The following is a 19398-nucleotide window of genomic DNA, read 5'->3' on the forward strand; positions in this document are numbered from 1 at the left end:
TCCTTTGCCTGCTTACTGGGGAGTCAACCATGGACCTAAACTGTGCATTTCCTAGAACTCCTGAGTCAGAGCAGTTTCTATATTATTTGAAGAGTTTTTCTAAGACGCAGGAGGGTGATAGACTCCCATTTTCTTGGTAGATGTTTTGTTATTCCTTCTTTCAATGTTACTGGATACTGCCTATTTGTTTGTGGATTCCAAGAATAAAGAATAAAAATAAATGTATACACTCTTGGCTGCTTATTTGGGGAACTATAATCCTAGGATTCTTTGAACTATAACTACTTCAGAAAGGAAGCAGCTTCTGCCTGTTGGTGAAGACTTGAGAGCTGCTTCCTGATTGGATACATCCACAAATCCACTCACCTGTGACTAGGAATCAATGCTATCCTGTAGAGAGAGGAAGAGTTGAAGGATAGAAGGTTGAAGACTCTCTAAGAGCCGTAGGAAGCTTGGCACTTAATTCTGTCCTGCGGCACATGGACCACCAAGATGAACATGGGACTCCCTAGGACATAAATCCTTTTTTGATGAGCAGCATCACATGAATGCCTACCAACACTACCAGGTGGGTAAATATGACATAGAAAAAGGGAATCTAAGGAGAGGTCCCACAAATTGGGGAACAGATAAACAAGTTATGGCACATAAATGTGATTATTGCTGAATAATGACCAACCATGATTCCAAAGGACTAATGATGAAAGCACACTACCCACCTTCTGATAGCAAAGGGAAGGACTCAGAGTGTAGAATAAGACATATATTTATTTCGACCTAATGTGAAATCTTTTGATTAGCTATACAGGATTGTAATGGATTTTGTTTTGTCTGTGTTCTCAGATGGGGGAAGGGGCTTAGAGAGGAAAAGTGAGAAGGCTGATTTTGTCTAATTAAAACAATACTTTAAAAAATTAAAACCTATACCTTTAATCCTAACAATCTTGAAAAGGAATGGCTGGAAACTGATTGGAAAAGAGTACGAATGACTCACTGCAAATTTATCATGAAAATCCTGGAAAAATTAAAATCTGTTCTCTACTTGGGTCAGAATCTTCTATAGTCTGAGTGTAAATATTGGAATAATCAGTCATATTTGACATTTACATGTTACTTTAAGGCTTGCAAAAAAACTTTAACATTCAGTATCTCATCTGATTGTCACAATTCTGACATTTGACAGATGAAATTGAAGCTCCAAAAGGTTAAGTTGTTAAAGTGAATTGGGTAAATGGTTATTAAAAATTTAAGGAAGGCTAAGAACATAGTGATTATATAAATGTATACATAAATCTATGTGTATGTATGTACATGTACGTATTCACTAATGTATATATATATACCACTGACCCTGACTGGTACAATAATCTCCTAACATGTCTTCTACTGCTCACTTCTTCCTCCAAATCATCCTTCATTCTGTACCCCCCCCCCCCCTTCTCCTGGTCATGTCAGTTTCACTGGCTTTGTAGCCTACTATCTATAAGAACAAGTCATTTGACTTTTCTATGCCTCATTGCTTTATTTAGAAAAAGAAGAGGTTGAACTAGTTACATGTTCAGTCCTTTCTGGCTTTAAACCTGAAATATTTGTCTGTTCTGTTTTGTTTTCTCGACCCTCCATAGAGATTCTAAACAACTCACTAGAGCCTTTGTTAGAAAAGACATTTGTAAAGTGACCTTTTTAAAAACATTCTTTTCCTTTCCTTAATAATGATAATGACCTGGATTTTTCTAGGCAGGGGGACTCAGCAGGGGAGGGAATGTGGAATTCAAAAATATATTTCAGTGTTTTTGTCTCTGCACCAATTTAATCACTGGCTTTTAAATAGCAGTGCCTGTGTCCAGGTTAGCTGATAGGAAAAGTTATTACAGCTTTTGTTTCCAGTACTCTGCCTCCTGAAATAGGATTGGGGAGTTCATTCAGCATATACGTAACCCAAAGTTGTTAAACTCCACATATAAGAAAAGTGCACAAGGAGGCCTAAATAAACAGGTCTCATGAAAAACTGCAATCCATGAAATGGGACCTGCTTGAAACAGGCCAGTTGGTAGCTGGCTGTGGAGTGCATTCTTCTGAGTGTAAGGAAAACAATACAAATGCCCTAGATCACACATATGCTCAGTGTTCTCAAACCCTGAGAGGAAAGGAGACAAACGATAACTTGGAATTTTGAAGCCCGTTAGGAAAAGACATTTTGGGCACATGGTTGTAAGCTCACTTTGAACAAAAAGCTTCTCTGTTTCTCTAGCTAACGGACGAGCCAAGTTTGAAGAAACTCAGTCACACTTTTGGCTGAAATAAAGAGATTTTCCAAACAGGGCTTTAGAACATGCACATATGGGTGGTCTGGCCTACCTACCACAAGATTTCTGATGCCAGCAAATTTTGTTTGTCATTTTAAGTATAATAACAAAATGTGTATGTTGATCAAGTCGAATTTTCAGTGCTTTTTTAGATGGGGGGTGAGGTAGGGAAGGGACCAGAGAAGAAGGAGGTAGAACATAAAAGAAAATTGAATATTTTCATTTCTGAAGAAATAGATTCTTTTTAAAGATATACAAACTGGTTTAGCCAGATCTATTTATACTTTCCTATGGAAATATAACTGACCTACTATTCTGTCTGCATTAATATAAGACCGATTCATTTCTACAGGGAAATAGCTAACATTTTAATTGGACAAGCTAGGGCTGCATAAATTTGTCACTATCCCATCCCCAGTAAGCATGATCCTACATTCCCTTCTCATCCTTTGTTGTGGGCATTTCAATGTCAGGAAGCCAAGGTGACCCTTATGTGGCTTCCTTTCATTTGGATCCCCCAGTGAATCTATCATTCCTTAGCGGAAAGGAAGAAAATCCTAGCAGGGATCTCTTGGCCTCATTCTTTTATTTTGGAGCTGATCTTTTTCAGTTTAAATAAATAATGTTTTAGAAGTTCACAGCCTGAGAGGTCATGGACCCTATTTAGCTGCAATGTCCATCACCTCGAGGATGACTCATTCTGTTTTAATTGATCTGACTAATTTGAGAGAAGTTTGTTTTCTAACTAGAGTAGATTCCCAGGTCCTTTAAGGAAGTTTAAAGAGAACAACTTTCCTTGATGGAGCAATATCATTCTTTGTCCCAGGTGACGCAACTGGAATGAGCCATTGCAACTTCCTTTTTCAGAGGCAGCCAAGTATCTCAGTGAATAAGGCCCTGGGCCTAAAGTCAATCAATCAATAACCATTTATTGCCTACTATGTTCCAGGCACTGTGCTAAGTGCTAGAGATACAAAAAGAGGGAAAAGATAGTACCTGCCCTCATGGAACTGGCAATCTAATGAGGGCAGGGAGACGATTCCAAACAAGGCTGAAAAGATCTTAAAAGTGACAGATTTGGACTAATATCTAACATTATAATAACTAGTATGATATAGCTGCTCAGTACAAACTTACTAAGTGAATAGATTTAGAAATTCTAAATAATTAGAATAATAACTAATCATTATATAGATCTTAAGTGCCTTACGTGTGTTATCTCACTTAATCCTCACAACAATCCTGTGAGACAGATGCTGTTAGGATCCCCATTTTAAAGTTGGTAAACTGAGGCTCTGAAAGCTTAAGTGGCATATCCAGAATCACACAGCTATCAGCTGTCTGAGGCAGGCCTCAAAGTCAGGTCTTTTTGACTCTAAGACATTGCAAAAAACCAAGTCTGTATTCAAGATTAATGACAAACTAGGAAGAATTCTTCTGACCTTTCATAATTTGGGACAAAAATATGAGGAAAAGATTTGGATGCATGAGGAAGGGGATTCACACGCTGTTTCTGATTAAGTGCCTAATTTTTGTAAGGATATTTCAGAGAAATTCTCCTTCTTCTTGCCTTTTCCACACGATTAGGAACAAAATTTGAGAAAGTGATTCCAGAGCACTGTATTAACTTCGCAAAGCATATTGGTGGGTATTCTCATAGGGAGAAAAAACACATATCCATCTTCCTCTGTGAGGGACAGAATAGAAAGGACCAAAAGTATATACTTAGTAGTAATCTTTTTACATTGAAATAGGAAGAGAATTTTGTCTTTACAAAAGTATTCAGGGCAATTACCCTAAAAACCTACTGAACAATGCACAGGAAAATCTTTGAGAGGCTTTGTTTCCACGTTTAGCAGAAGCAGAATCAAATTAAGAGATTCTTCTCGTGATGACCTCTGGATGTGTGTGTGTGTGTGTGCATGTGTGCATGTGTGTGTGTGTGTGTGTGTGTGTAATATGTATGTTTCTTTCTAGTTTCAAGGTAGGATTTTTTTAACCACATTTCAAAAATCCTTAAAATGGCCATTTTGCATTCTGATGACATGTCAGATAAGATTAGCTTAGTCACAATTCAGTGGATGTTTACAGAAGGGAAAAAACAAACAAACAAACAAAAAAGGAAAAAAGGAAATGACAAACCCTAACCCAGTTTCCCAAGGGCTTTTAAAGACCCAAGTCTGTGGTTTGGATAACTTTATCAAATATCAATTAAATCTTGAGCAAGTTGGTTGTATGTAAATTTTCCATGGAGATTATTAGAAATCGTAGCACTATGTGTTTTGTTGAATTGTTTCAGACTCTCTGTGACCACATTTAGGGTTTTCTTAGCAAATATTCCAGAGTGCTTTGCCATTTCCTTCTCCAACTCATTTGACAGATGAGGAAACTAAGGCAAACAGGGTTGAGTGATTTGCCCAGGGTCACACAGCTAGTAAGTATTTGAGAACAGATTTGAACTTAGGTCCTCCTACTCCAAGTCCAGCACTCAATTCACTGCACCACCTAACTACACCTGTGCTTAATGGAAGGTAAAACCCTTTGTCTGTGGTAACAGCTACAGCATTTTGCAGATTTCTATCACTATCCAGGATCTTACTCATTCAAATAAATCTAGACCTTAGACTTCTGGGAAATGCAATTCAATGGCATTAGAATTTCATCAGGTGTACCTGTACCGGGTACTCAGGGGATAATATATTTTGACAGGTTGAGAGGATACTTATAAGAAAAACTAAAAGGATTGCAGACTCTCTAAAAAGGTGTCATCTAGTCTTGAAATAAACTAATCTCCCACAATTCCTCTCACTCTATCCCTTACTCTAGTGGAGATTGTAGAGTCATTGTTCCTGCAGCACTCCATGGTCCCTTCTGCCTCCTGTTCTGACCCGGAATGGTTTCCCTTCCCCTTTCTTCTTAACCAAATCCTTCCTATCTGTCAAGGTCTAGCTTATATAGTACCTGAAACCTTTCCTGATCCCTCTAGCCCATATTAGCTCTTTCTTCTCTTAATTCATGGCACTTACTGCATATTCGTCTCATTTGCCAATTCACAGAGAGCTTTGTTACCTCCTGTGCTGTGTTCTTACAACCTTCTAGATTGCAACTGGATTGTTGTAAGGATCAACTAAGATAAGATATTTAAAGTGCCTTTAAAACTTTAGAGTACTATTTAAATTTTAGGTAGCATTGTTATTTTTTCATGAGTCTTATCTTTCCCAAACAGGCTGTCACATCCTTGTGGGCAGGGACCCTTGATGACACTTCTCAGTTTTTCCTCAGTACCTAACACAGAGCTATGCTTGGATAATCATATGAGGTTAGAGTTAGAAGGGACCATGGAAACCATCTCCTCCAACTTTTACAAGTGAGGAAACTGAATTCCAAAGAGATGAAGTGATTGGTTTAAGCCTAATTAGTGGCAGGGCCAGTCCTAGAACTCAGGTCTCCTGATTCCCAAAGCTATATTTGGTACTTTCATCTATGATGCCTACTTAGGGATGACTTTTCCAGGAAATGGGGAAGTGAGGTCAGCTGCAGAGGCTCACACACATGTTTCTTGGACTTAATCCATGAGACAGGCCATCCTTGCTCAGATTCTCTGTATGAAGTACTGGTTCTGGAATATTCAGAATCTGGGTTCTAGAGGAACAGAGTACCTGACCCACCTATACAGGTGAAAAACATCTATATACCTAAGGAAACAAAGATAGGCAACATTGACTCTTTTTTATTATTTATTTTTAATTTTCAATATTCACTTTTATAAGATTTTGAGTTCCAAATTTCCTCCCTTCCTCCCCTCCCCAAGATGGTGTGCAATCTTATATAGGTTAAATATATGCATTCACATTAAATATATTTCCATATTAGTCATGTTGTGAAAGAAGAATCAAGGCAAAAGGACAAAAACTACAAGAAAGGGAAAACCAAAAAAGAGGGAGGGGGGCAGGAATGAGAAAATAGTATGCTTTGATCTGCATTCAGACTCCCTAATTCTTTCTCTGGATGTGGATAGCATGTTCCATCAGCAACATTGACTCTTAATTGCCTTCCTTAGAGGGTCAAAAGCCAGGTTCAGACAAAAATAATGCAGAGGGAAGTGAGAGACCCCCACAATTGCATCACTGAGAACTTCCTGGAGTCTTACCTGGCTGTTCCCTCCCACATTCTTCCAAAGATTGCACCAGGAACCACACTAAAGACTGACATTTATTTATATGCCATTTACATATCAATGCTATATGCAGGGCAAATCTAGCTTACCTATCTCTTCTACCTGGACCCAGATATAGAAGGAATATATAAAGTTCTTCATTGATGTACTTTATCAATGTGTCCTCTTCTTCCTCTGTATTCTCTACTAGTATATCCATTGAAAATACACTCAGTAAATATGTGTTGGATGGATGGATGAATGGATGAATGAATGGATGGATGAATGATCAACAATGAAACTTATGAGATTTACAATAATCTAAGCAGTCAAGTTTAGATAAATATGGAAGTTTACAGACTGAGCCCATTATTTATAATCTCCAAAGTCTCTTCCAGTTCTAATATCCTATGCACAAATATTTGTAAATCAGATCTTGAGTGTCTTGCAAAATGCTTTGACACACAGGATGTGTGGTGACCACTGGGGCTCAGGGTTATCAGTTTTAAGCCTGGATTTGGTCTGGGCAGTCTCACTGGGAAAATGCTACAGTCGGGGTAGAAGAATTCTTGCAGCAGGACTTGGAAACATAGTCCAAAAGATGTTAAAATAAATAGTGACGGAGGCCCATCTTGACTAAAAGTCTGCACAGTGTCCAAAGCAACCAAATGCTCAGCCACTTCAAAAAGAGAGTAATTGCCAGATATCTGTGAAGAAGGCAAAGGCTTCAGGGCCTCCTGCTTCAAGAGCATGAGATGTAAAGCAGGGCACCCAATTGATCTGGCCATGAGGTGCACGAACCAGATGTTTTACGACGTCATCTTTGCAGTCCCAGTAAGAAATCCCTGTCTGTGGAAGGCTAAAGTGAACAACATCAAACTGCCCATTGCATGACTTCCAAAATGGGCAGATAACATTCCAGATGTTCATTTATGTATCTCCAAGCTAATTAGCATTGTCAGTGACTCTTGGTGGGAGAATGTCCTGTTTATTTTTAACTTTGCTTTCTTGTTAGTATTGGTGGGAGGACTATTTATAAGTGTTAACCTCTTTTCTCCTCCTCCCACTCTCCTGGATTACATCATTCTGAATGTTGAAAGTCCCATTTTCTTAAATTATGGAGAGAGAAGCCAATAACAGAACATTCTTCTATCCTTCATTCTTTAAAAAAAAAGGATCAGCTCATAATGCTAACACTTTTGTGAAGGTGTTTGTATTTTCAAAGGAGGAACTCAAAACTAAAAAATAAGTCAGAAGAATAAGCCTGATGCGTTGGAATCTGGTAGATCTTAAAAGTATCACTTCCTGGCAGCTGTCTATTTTGTCTGCAGTGATTTTTGGTGTTGTTCAGTTGTATCGGACTCTTTGTGACCCCATGGACCATACTGTTGGTGGGATTTTCTTGGCAAAGATACAGGAGTGGCTTGTCATCTCTTTCTCCATTGGATTAAGGCAATGGAGGTTAAATGACTTGTTCAGCTACTAAGTGTCTGAAGCTGCATTTGAATTCAGGTCTTCCTGACTCTAGGCTGAGTACTCTACCCATTAAGCCAATTGCTGTCTCTGTCTGTAGTGATTTTAGGCTGCATTAAATGAGGAAGAGTATGCAGAGGACAGAAAGTCGTTGTCTTACTGGCATGAAGGACAGTATTCAATTCAGGGTGCCACTTCTGGGGAAGGAAGGTCATCAATAAGCTAATATTTAGAGAACAGCCACTGTGATATTAAGAACTCTCAGGATCATGCTACATGAGGTCTAGTTCAAGGAACTAGAGATGTTTATTTAGCCCAGAGAAGAGAAGATTAGAGGAGAATTATTCAGTTCAATGCAATAAACACCCATTAATCAACTACTGTATACAAGATATTTTGCTAGGTGCTATGGATTCAAAAATAAAAAAATATATAGTCTCTGTACTCAGTGAGCATACATCTTACTGGAAGGAAACAACACGTCCACAGCAATGTCATGGAATGAAACTACTTATTTATTTTAAAATGAAGGCATGGTTTTCTCAGGGTTTTATTAAGCACTTAGGCTGTAGGAGAAAACTGCTTGCTTTTTTACAGAAGAAAATAGTGTCTTATTTTTTCCGATTACATGTAAAGACAATTTTCAACACTGATTGTCTTAAAAATAAGATTTTGAGTTCTAAATTTTTCTCCCTCCCTTCCTTCCCTTTCCCCTCCACAAGATGGCAATCAATCTGATATAGATTATACATGTGTGATCATGTAAAACATATTTCCACATTAGTCATGTTGTAAATGAAGAAACACAACAAAAGAAAAAACACAGAAACTACAAAGAAAGTGAAAATAGTATGCTTCAATCTGGATTCAGACTCCATCAGTTCTTTCTCCGGAAGAGGATAGCATCTTCAATCATTGGCCTTTTGGAGTTATCTTGTATAATTGGATAGCTGAGAAGAGCTAAGTCTATCAAAGTCCATCATCACACACTGTGTCTGGTACTATGTACAATGTTATCCTGGTTCTGCTCACTTCACTCAGCATCAGTTCGTGGAAGTCTTTCCAGGTCTTTCTGAAATCTGCCTGCTCATCATTCCTTATGGAGCAATAGTATTCCATTACATTTGTCACAGCTTGTTCATCCATTACCCAACTGATGGGCATTCTGTCAATTTCCAACTCTTTGCCACACCAAGAAAAGCATGATTGAACAATGATTAAGGGGAAATGATGAAACAAGGGCAGCTGATACATGACCATGAAAAGGGGCTGAAGCACATTTCAGTGGGAATGCAAAAATGGGAGAATAGATGGATAGAGGTTATAAATATTTTTGAACACATAGGTCCTTTTCCCTTGAAAATTGCTTTCTTAATGAGGCAGTTTCCCCCTACCCAATGAAACAAAGAATCTTATATACATCAGTGATCTGAAAGAGAAAGCACTCTATGCTAGAAGTCAGCTTTTCTTCTAGGCACAGATTTTTCTACAGTGTCTACTCTGAGGCCTCCTATCACAAGAGATAGGCTGAACAGACGTCCTACATAAGGGTCACTTAGATTAAACTAATTTGACTGAAGGAAAACATTCCTGGGCACAGAAGTACACAATTTGTAGGGAGAGAGTGGGAAAATGAGTGAGGTTAGTGAAATACATGCATGCTTACTTCAAGTAACAGGAAAAAGACAATTTTAAAATTTTAGAGATTAAATTTTAAATTAAATTTATAATATAATTTGTAACATTTTTTATTTAAAAAATTAAACCAAAATGACTTCAGCAATAGGCATAAATTGTGGGTTGGATGTGCTGGTTTATTGTGGTCTGTGCAAGCCCTTGCTAAAAAGATGTAAAGCATATGCAACTGAGGTGCAGAGAAAAAAACCTGATCCCAACACTTAATTAGTTATGTGACACTGGTCAAGTCACTTAACCTCCTGAGCCAAATCAACTTACATTTGTTAAGCACTTACAATGAGTCAAGTCCCGCACCAAGCTCTAAGTAAGAAGAAAAAACAAAAAATTAAAATAAAAAGTCTCAGCCCTTGAGGAGTTTATGGTCAAATGGAGACACAACAATATCAATTTTAAGGAGAGAGTACTGACAACTGGAAGGGGAGGAAAAGGATAGGAAAGGCTGCAAGTAGAAGAAGCTGGCTTTGGGCATGATTGTTAAATTTGAGTATTTGAACTGACTGGTAGAAAGGGGACTATGTTTATTCTAGTTGGCCCCAGAAGGAAAAAATAGTAGCAGCAGAAAAAAAATTATGAAGAGAAAGATTTAGACCAAACTGTTTGACCATTAGAACTACCCCCAAATTGAATGTGCACTGCTGGGGTCTCCATCAGAGGTTTTTAACAAGAGACACAGTTATACATTAGGAATACTGGGGAGGGAGCAGTTGTCTGTACCAGTATGGGATGGACCACATAGCCTCTGAGGTTCTTTGTAAATATGAAAGCCAATGATTCTAAGATATCCATAAACTCTATTTTTCCTAGAAAGAAGTACTTAATAAATAAAGTTCAAGCCAATCACTTGATCCCTGGAAAAATATAAATTGCCTTCCATAGGTGAGAACTCTGTTTCCAAATGGTAAGTATATGGAAGTCACTTACAGCTTTGGTGTCCTTAAATAACACATCCTCTACATGACCTAGTTTCCCAGACCACAGAAACTCAGCATTTTGGGAAACATTTCCATTTCCCTGTTATTTTCATTCTATGAACTCTGACACACTCCATTGTTTCCTGTTCAATGACATTTTTTTCTTTTTCTAGTGAGGGGTAAAGAGACTCTGTCTCCAAAGTTCTGGGAGATTCTTGGAAGAGAAACCTTGTATTAAGACAAGGTAGTTGATGTCTCCTGGCTAAAGGAGCCTGATTGAACAATGAATAAGGAGAAATGATGACACGAGAGCAGCTGATCTCTGACCACGGAAAAGGGGCTGAGGTAAATTGCAATGGGAATGGAAAAATAGGGGAATGGATGGATAGAGGTTACATTGTATTGCTGGAGCGATTATTTCTGCATGCTTGCAAGTCATGAAGAGATGGGTGACCGTGCTCACCCCTAGAAAGCCCAATGAAACTATCCATTTCCAGCCCACATCCCTAAGAGCTAATAAACAATGTTTCTTTTACTTAGCCCTCCAAAAACAGTCCTTTTGTTTAGCCACAATTTACAAAAACAATTTGTTCATTTAAAATAAATCCCTAGACTCGACAATATGTTCAGATCCAGGAAAACCCAGGAACATATTTATAAGCTCAGTGTATTTCCAAACAAGGAACAGTGTTGCGCCACAGAAACAATGGTTTAAAAGTTCTCTTGTTGATAAACTCCTGACAATGCCCCTTTGGTGTGAAAATGCTGGAAACAAAATGTCCACACGCATGCATTGGGAAAGGAAAACCTGAGTAGAGAGGAGAGGTCTATGTGTTGTGGTGGTTTATCCCATTGAGAAGCTATGAGGTTGAGTAGTGAGGGGCCAACCTGGCATTGGGAAGACCTGGCTTCGAATACAGGTTTAGAGGATTGGAGGCTAGAAGAGGCCTTAACACATAAATCATCTTTCAGACAAGGCAACTGAGGTGCAGAGAAAAAAACCTGATCCCAACACTTAACTAGTTATGTGACACTGGTCAAGTCACTTAACCTCCTGAGCCAAATCAACCTACATTTGTTAAGCACTTACAATGAGTCAAGTCCTGTGCCAAGCTCTGAGTATGAAGAAAGAACAAAATATTAAAATAGAAAGTCTCAGCCCTTGAGGAGTTTGTGGTCAAATGGAGAGACAACATGCAGACAACTATGTACAAAGATTATAATATAGAATTGGCTGGAGAAGTTCTCATAAAAAAGAAAATAGAGATTAAGGGATGGAGAAAGGATTTTAGCAAAAGGTATTTGTTAAATGAGAGGCCATCTCCACACTTTCCAGAACATCTGTTCTTGATCTCAATTGATTTTGCCCCATCATTCAAGAGCCGTGGAGGATGGCATCAAGCACTATGGTCAGACAAGGAGGCCCCAGCAGCCAGGCTAACCTGGGGAACATCAGTAGAGGGCTAGGTATGATAGTGGTAGTATTTGAGGCAGGGGGAGTGGTGGTGGTGGTGGTAGTAACTGCATTTATTCATTTAGGCAGTCAGGTGGAGAGAGCAGTGGGCTTAGAGTCAGGAAGACGAGTTCAAATTCTGCCTCAGACACTTTCTAGCTGCACAACCTTGGGAAAGCAATTTAATGTCTATCAGATCCAGTTTCTTTATCTGTAAAATGGTAACAGTAATCACATCTAGCTCACAGGGTTGTTGTGAGAGTTAAATAAGATAATACATGTAAAACACTTATTGTCATTATCACTATGATCACCATCGCTGCTATTTAAAGGTATTATTCAACCAAAGATTTGATGAGACAGAAACATGGTAATATCCATATTCCACAGATAGGTACTATGACAGCAAAAGAAAGTACAGGCTTTTCATGGACTTAGTTAGCAAAGGAGTCCCGGTGATCATCTGTAGGCTGGCCCGTCTAGACATGGCTCCATTCTAGGTTAGGATCACCATCAGGAAAGCTCTTCAAATGACAGGTGATAGAAAAAAGTCTCTCTCTCTCTCTCTCTCTCTTTCTCTCTCTCTTTCTCTCTCTCTGTCTCCCTCCCTCCCTCTGTTCCTCTCTCTGTAGTTCTGCTCTATGTCCTTCTTTCTGTTCCTATTTTTGTCTCTCTCTTTCAGTCTCTGCCTCTCTCTATACCTGTCTCTCTATACCCTTGTCTCTTTCTATCTGTCTCTGTCTCACTGTGTCTCTCTGCATCTGTCTCTATAGTCCTCTCCCACCCCCAGTCTCTGTCTCTGTTTCTGTGTCTCCGGCTCTGGTTCTGTTCTTTCTGTCTCTCTCTCTGTCACACACACACACACACACACACACACACACACACACATCACATCACATCACATTGATGTCTTATTTACTTCTGGAGTTAGTAGAAGACTTAGGTCAAGTCCTGCCTTCAATACTGACTGATGCTGGGCAGGTTAATTAACTTTTCTGTACTTCAATTCTGCATCTGTTTAGGAAGGGCTTCACTGAGATGGCCTCTGTAGTCCCTTTCTATTCTCAATTTATGATCCTATGATCCATGGGCATGTCAATATCCCTTACATCCCTTTCTGAAATCATACTGTGCTGGAAGCCATAGGGATTGAGCTGTGAAGTCATAGGTTTGAGAGCTAGAGGTACCTAGTACAAATCCTTCATTTTACATATAAGAAAACTGAGGCCCATATTCTGGCCATGGCCTCAGCACTTACTAGCTGTATAAGCTCTCTGAGAACCAGTTTCCTACTTTGTTCAGTGGGAATATTTGTTTTACCTACAAGACAGGGTTGCTGTGGGGAAAGAATGATGGAAAACTTGAAATGCAAAATAAATGTGACTTGTTATCTGTATCATAATTTAGATGGCTTAGTGTTTAAATGATTCTCTGAACTGAATTTCAGACAAATTTAGACAAACCGACCTCGGGAAAGAGATTATCAATCAATCAACAAGCATACCTACCTCCAGCTAGAAGTAAGCTCCCTCATCTGATCTCATAGCACTTGGCACTTCTACTGCATACATTCTAACGTGTATCAGGTCTCTGTTGACTTTTCTCCTACCACCGAACAAACGAACGAACGAACAATGGCTCCGGAGGGGTGAGGCTGATGACCTTGCTCAACTCTGCCTCACTTAAATCCAATTCACTTGAAAGTCAAGACATCACCCAGTGGTCATTTGGTCCCCTTTGAAAATGAAGGCCCATCACCACCGGCAACAGCAAGAGTACTCAATACCACTTGCACCAGACTAAGTATTTTTGAGGATTGATACTATGATTTATTCATTTTCTGTCATTCCCCACTCGGTATTTCTATCATTGTATCTCTCCCATTCCAATGTCACAGGTTTAACTAGACCTTAGATGCCATCTAATCAAACTCCCTTGTTTATATTTAGGAACTGGGGCTCAAAGAGGATAAGAGGTAGAGCTAGTGAGTGGCAGAGGCTAGACTTGGACCCAGCTCTTTCTGACTCCAAGGTTAAGAGTTCCATTGCTACACCAAGTTGTCTCTCAAGTCTTGATAAATGTCATTAGATAAACAAATGAACAATAATCTATAATGATTTTTTTTAATTTCACTGCCTAGATACATCAGAAGTAAAATCAACAAGCATTTATTAAGAGCTTACTATGTTCCAGGCACTATGCCAAAGGCCAGGGTGAGGATGATGGAGATAGTATATCAACTGCCTTGTGAATTTCTTCCACTGATCTGTAAGTCTGTGGCAGCCTTTGATTCTGAGCCAACATAAAGGGCCCAGCAAAACCTTCTTGGCCAAATTTGACTGGAGACAACAATGTTAAAATGAATGGTTATTTTAGAAAGCATACCCATAAATACCCTGGGTCTTGAGACTAATATCTTTCCTGGCCCCTTAATGGGAGATATTCTTGGAGACTTGGTTTCATGAGAAAATGGAATAAGAAACCATTGAGAAGAAAAGGGGGGAAGGAGAGAAAGCCTAATTGATCATTAATTAAAATCATTAATCAATTTTTATTAATTATTTATCAAAATCCAGGATTTTGGAGCTGGGAGGGATCTCAGTGGCCAACTAATTCAATCTATTCCTAAAAAAGAATTCCTTCCCCCCTCCACCTACAACTTGGTGAGATGGCAAGCTCAAAATTGGACAAGTGGTCAGACATTTGCAGATGGAATAGAACAATCCTTTTCTGGATTCACTAATTATAAAGAAATTTTTCCTCACATTAATGTAATATTTGGTTGGGGTTTTTTTGTTACTTCTACATACTGTTCCTCATTATGCCCTTTGTAACAGGGCAGGGTATCACTCCTCTTCCTGTGAAAGCCCTTCCAATATTTGAAGGTCCCTCTCTTGATACACCCAAGCAAAGGTCTGCTGGCAAATGTTTAACAGTTGGGCCTCCGGGGGGGAATGGATTGGGGGGAACTACACATGACACACTCTTAAGTTTAATCTGTATAACCAACATTTTTTTCAACTTTCTGAAGTCTAGACTATCAATCAAATAATAAATCAAACCTTGATTTGTAGTATTTTCCAATTTGCAAGGTATAAATGTTCACGCTGGTAATTGAACAACCAGTAGGAGTTGGCTCAAGCATGCTCCCAATCTCAAATATTCTCTTCTGGAGCCATCGGTTTTGTGAACTCATCCTCATAATCTTATAATTATTATCAATAATAACCTGACATATTGTGCTTTAATTCTATATTAATATGAATAATAGTGATTTTAAAAGCCTCTGAGGAAACACAAAAGTCTATTTTTTAGCTAAGAAAGAACAGAGTAACACAGAGCCTTAACACTACCAAGCACATTTCATGTGTTCTATCCTTTGCTCCTTACAGTAACTCTGAAGGTGGGCTTGTTATTATTCCCTTTGAATTCAGAGCTTCCTCACCAAGGTATTGAATTGGAGTGTAAAGTTTTATGGATAAAAAGCACTTTACAGACAGTGTTCATTGCATTCTCATAATAACTCTGTGTGGGAGGTAGGACAGCTATAATTATCTCATTTTACAGCCAAAATTTAAGAAGGTGAAGTCACAGAATCATAGAAGGTTACCTGTCAGGGGACACCTCATCTGGGAAGTCTTTGTTAATCCCTCTTGCTGAAGGGCCGCATCTGATCCTGAGGCATCTGCTCCTAGGTCAGCTTCATATTCTGATTTATATTATTGGATTTTAGAGATCACCTAACCTGAGATCCAATTTTTTGTATGCAAGATGGGAATTTTCTAGAACTATGGTTTCATCAATGTAGGGAACTTCCAGTGTGGGAACTCCCTCAACCAAAGCAGATTCCTATAAGGTATAGGAACCTTATTCCTATAAGATTGCTGATAAGGCAATTTCTATAAGGTATGGTTTGAGAAAGTTGCCTGAGGCTCTGACGAATATCATCTTGACCATGACCAAATAGATAATATCTGTCAGATGTGGAACTGAAAACCCAGGTGTTGTGCTCCCTTGAGAAAGTCTCAACGTCCATGTGCCTCAGTTTCCCTATCTTTATAATGAGGGGGTGGAGTAGATGATTCCTGAATCCCATTCAACTAGATGTTATGATTCTATAGCTCAAAGCACAACCCTCTATGAATTATTCCATGTTGTTTCTCTACCTTTATTTTACAAAAGGTGAAATGGAGGCCCAAGAAAATTACATGATTTATCCGAGATCATATAGAATATAAATACAGAATCAGGACTCTAATCCAAGTCTTCTTACCCTGAGTCCTGTTGTTTTGTGCAGCTATATCTCAAACGACACAAGAAAACCATGAAGGAGATAGTCAAGAAATATTGGGAAATAAGAGTCAGAGCTTTGTAACCTTTTCAAAACATGAGGCGATGTACTAAAATAAAATGTTTGAACATTTCCATTTAGGCCTGAACTCTGGGGAGATAGGGTTCCATGAGTCTAACTCCTCATCCAAATAAGTAAAGAGAGGATTAAGGCAGAGTCTTTCGGTAGCTGAGCAAGGACCACAAAGACACAAGTGCTACCAATTATATTTCAACACAAACCAGTGCTGCCTTCAGCACAAACTCAAGAAAAGCAAAAGGTTTCATTGTCAACCAGGGTGTTCTCCCAGAAAACCTCCTTGTATCCTGGAAACAGTCAAGAGAAGATATCTTGCATGTGCAATTACTCAACACATTTTTAAAACTGTAAACACTTGTTCACATGTGGAGAAGTTTAGTGCTGTGAAGGCTTGGAAAAACCCACCTGGCAGGCAAGTTCCCTCAAATTTCATGTTGCTTAAACAACAGGCTTCAGCTCTTATTGGTCCAAATACAAGTCAGTGGAGAAATCATTAAGTATAGTGGGAGTGAGATTAGTGAGAGATGGGGATAAAGTGTGACTTCAGAAATGTGCTATTTTTATCCTGGGCTCATGGAGTTTTCCTCTCTCCTGGATTGGCTTCCTCCCATAAAAGACTTTCTTCTTCCCCACTCCCTTTTCTCCTACCTCACGATTTCCCCCTCAAATTGTAGAATTAAGTATATACATATAAAAATGCCATCAGATCTTTGGCTACTTATTCTTTCCAACCTTGATGGGTGAGTGACACTGAGCATGCAGACATTTTCAAATAAAAACCTAGAGAAGCAAGACTGGCCAGGATTTGTCTTTGTACAAACGGGTACTGGGGCTTCAAAGAAAACACACAGGTTTGTACATACACATCACTTCCAAAAATGTTCAAATAAAACATCAGAAGAGTTTGAAGACCCAGCACGTTAGTGAAGCAATTAGCATAAACTAGTTATAACTCGTTACATCCACTCTGGCCCTTGGTTGCTTGAGAGTTATACTTCACGTGTGTATGAATCAGATGCCAAAGATGGAAAAGGCCCATTAGGTCATCTAGTTCAGTTCACTGCCAATGCAAGATTAGTGCTGTTTCTAGTTTTTGTGGGCTAATTTTAAATGTCTCCAGCAAAGAACAGATTGTTTGGGAATTTTTTTTTTTCATTTAATTTACAGTTGTGAGACCACTGGAGAGGGAGAACAGCCAAATTCGTGTCCTTTCAGAGCCTCATACATTCTGGGTGCTCAGCAAACACTGACATGAAAGGAATAACTCTAATTTTGGAGGCTAGGAGAGCCAGCAGTAGAAAGATGATGACAATCTGTATTGTACAGTTTTTAAATTCCTTTGAAATGGAAAACTGACCATCACTACAACTGGCTATGATTTAGATTTCATGATTGGTGAAAAGGTCTGTGGTATTTTTTAAAAGATGTCTAAAAGTTCCCTTCTTTAAAAAATATTAGTAGTAAAAATATTATTAATAATAAAATATTCCCCCAATAGCTATTTCAATCTCAAGTGGTCTTACCTACTTTCAGATCATTTCACTATTAACAGGATCAGAAAAACATAATCAAACAAGAATTTTAAAAATGTAATTAGTATCAGCAAACTATAATCATCCTAGGGGGTCAGGCAGAGTATGCTCTAGTTAGTTTATGCCAGCTCATAAGAGCTGATTGTTAAATGTTCATTGTGAGATTTTACACTTCAAAAATAGGTAAAAGCTGCACATCAGGGCTTGATTTATTATTTTATTGATTATTTAGAGTTAGACCTAATAATGTGGTAGAGAAAACACTAATAAAGCAGATTAAATTTAAAAGCATATCATATATACATTTCCCCGCCCCACACACAAAGTTGATTGCTAAACATGTATCACTGACCCCACCCTACAAATAACTATTTCAATCCATAATCATCTGACCCAATTTCAATTCATTTTACTGTTAACAGGAACAGAAAACTGTAATCAAACTGGGATTCAAAAATGTAATTAGTTTCAGTAAACTACAGTCATCCTGAGGGTTCAGGGCTCAATCGGAAGAAATCTAGCTCCTTTCTCTTTGGGTCTACAATAAAATCAAAGAATTAATAGACATCTGTTGTCGTTAAAGAATAATCTAAAACCAAAAATAGGTCAAGAAGTCAATAAGGTATTTGGAAAAACAAAACAGCGATTTGGGAATCAGATGGCTTGAGTTCAGGTTGTGCTTGGCAACTTACAACTTTTACATGAACTTGGACAAAGTCACGTAAGCAATCGTGAGCATTTATTTCTTCATCTGTAAAACAAATAGGTGGACTAGGTTCCAGATCTTTAATATTCTTCTCTAAACCTAAAAGTCTTAGCACACCTCTTTTATAGCTGTTGTCTGAACAGGGGGACACAGTACCTTAGAAGAATAAAGATTTAAAGAGAAGTCTTATCTGGAGAGAAAAGAGGCCATATGATCTTTGTAAGAGGTGGTTTTTGTTATCTTGATCCATACAATAATTTCCATGGACCTTGACTTCCCAAGTGAGTTTTGTCTGAAAAATCCAGATGGGATGGAAAGAAGGAAAGAAGGAAGGAAGGAAGGAAGGAAGGAAGGAAGGAAGGAAGGAAGGAAGGAAGGAAGGAAGGAAGGAAGGAAGGAAAAAAGGAAAGAAGGAAAGAAGGAAAGAAGGAAGGAAGGAAGGAAGGAAGGAAGGAAGGAAGGAAGGAAGGAAGGAAGGAAGGAAGGAAGGAAGGAAGGAAAAAAGGGAAAAAGACAGGGAAGAGTAAGAGAGGAAAGGAAGGAGGAAAGAAGGAACAAAGGCATGAAGGCATAAAGGAAAAAGCACTTATTAAGCATTACTGTGCCAAACATTTTACAAATATTATCTAGTTTCATACTGACAAAAACTCCAAAAGGTAGATACTATTATTTTCCCATTTTACAGCTGAGGAAATTGAGACATACAGAGGTCATGTGATTTGCCCGGGTTTACACAGACAGAAAGTATCTGAGGCCAGATTTAAACTCAGGTCTTCTCTGACTCGAGCTCTTTA

At 38.6% G+C, this 19398-nt stretch overlaps 1 long non-coding RNA gene across 1 annotated transcript; it reads left to right on the forward strand.

Moving 5' to 3' along the window:
* Positions 1 to 252: 252 nt before the first annotated feature.
* Positions 253 to 17158, forward strand: LOC140514192 (uncharacterized). The gene is made up of 4 exons (XR_011970462.1): positions 253 to 568; positions 10438 to 10531; positions 10718 to 10889; positions 13445 to 17158. It is a non-coding gene; the product is annotated as an uncharacterized lncRNA (long non-coding RNA).
* The last annotated feature ends 2240 nt before the right edge of the window (positions 17159 to 19398 follow it).

Source organism: Notamacropus eugenii, chromosome 1, assembly GCF_028372415.1.
Source record: "Notamacropus eugenii isolate mMacEug1 chromosome 1, mMacEug1.pri_v2, whole genome shotgun sequence".
NCBI lineage: Eukaryota > Metazoa > Chordata > Mammalia > Diprotodontia > Macropodidae > Notamacropus > Notamacropus eugenii.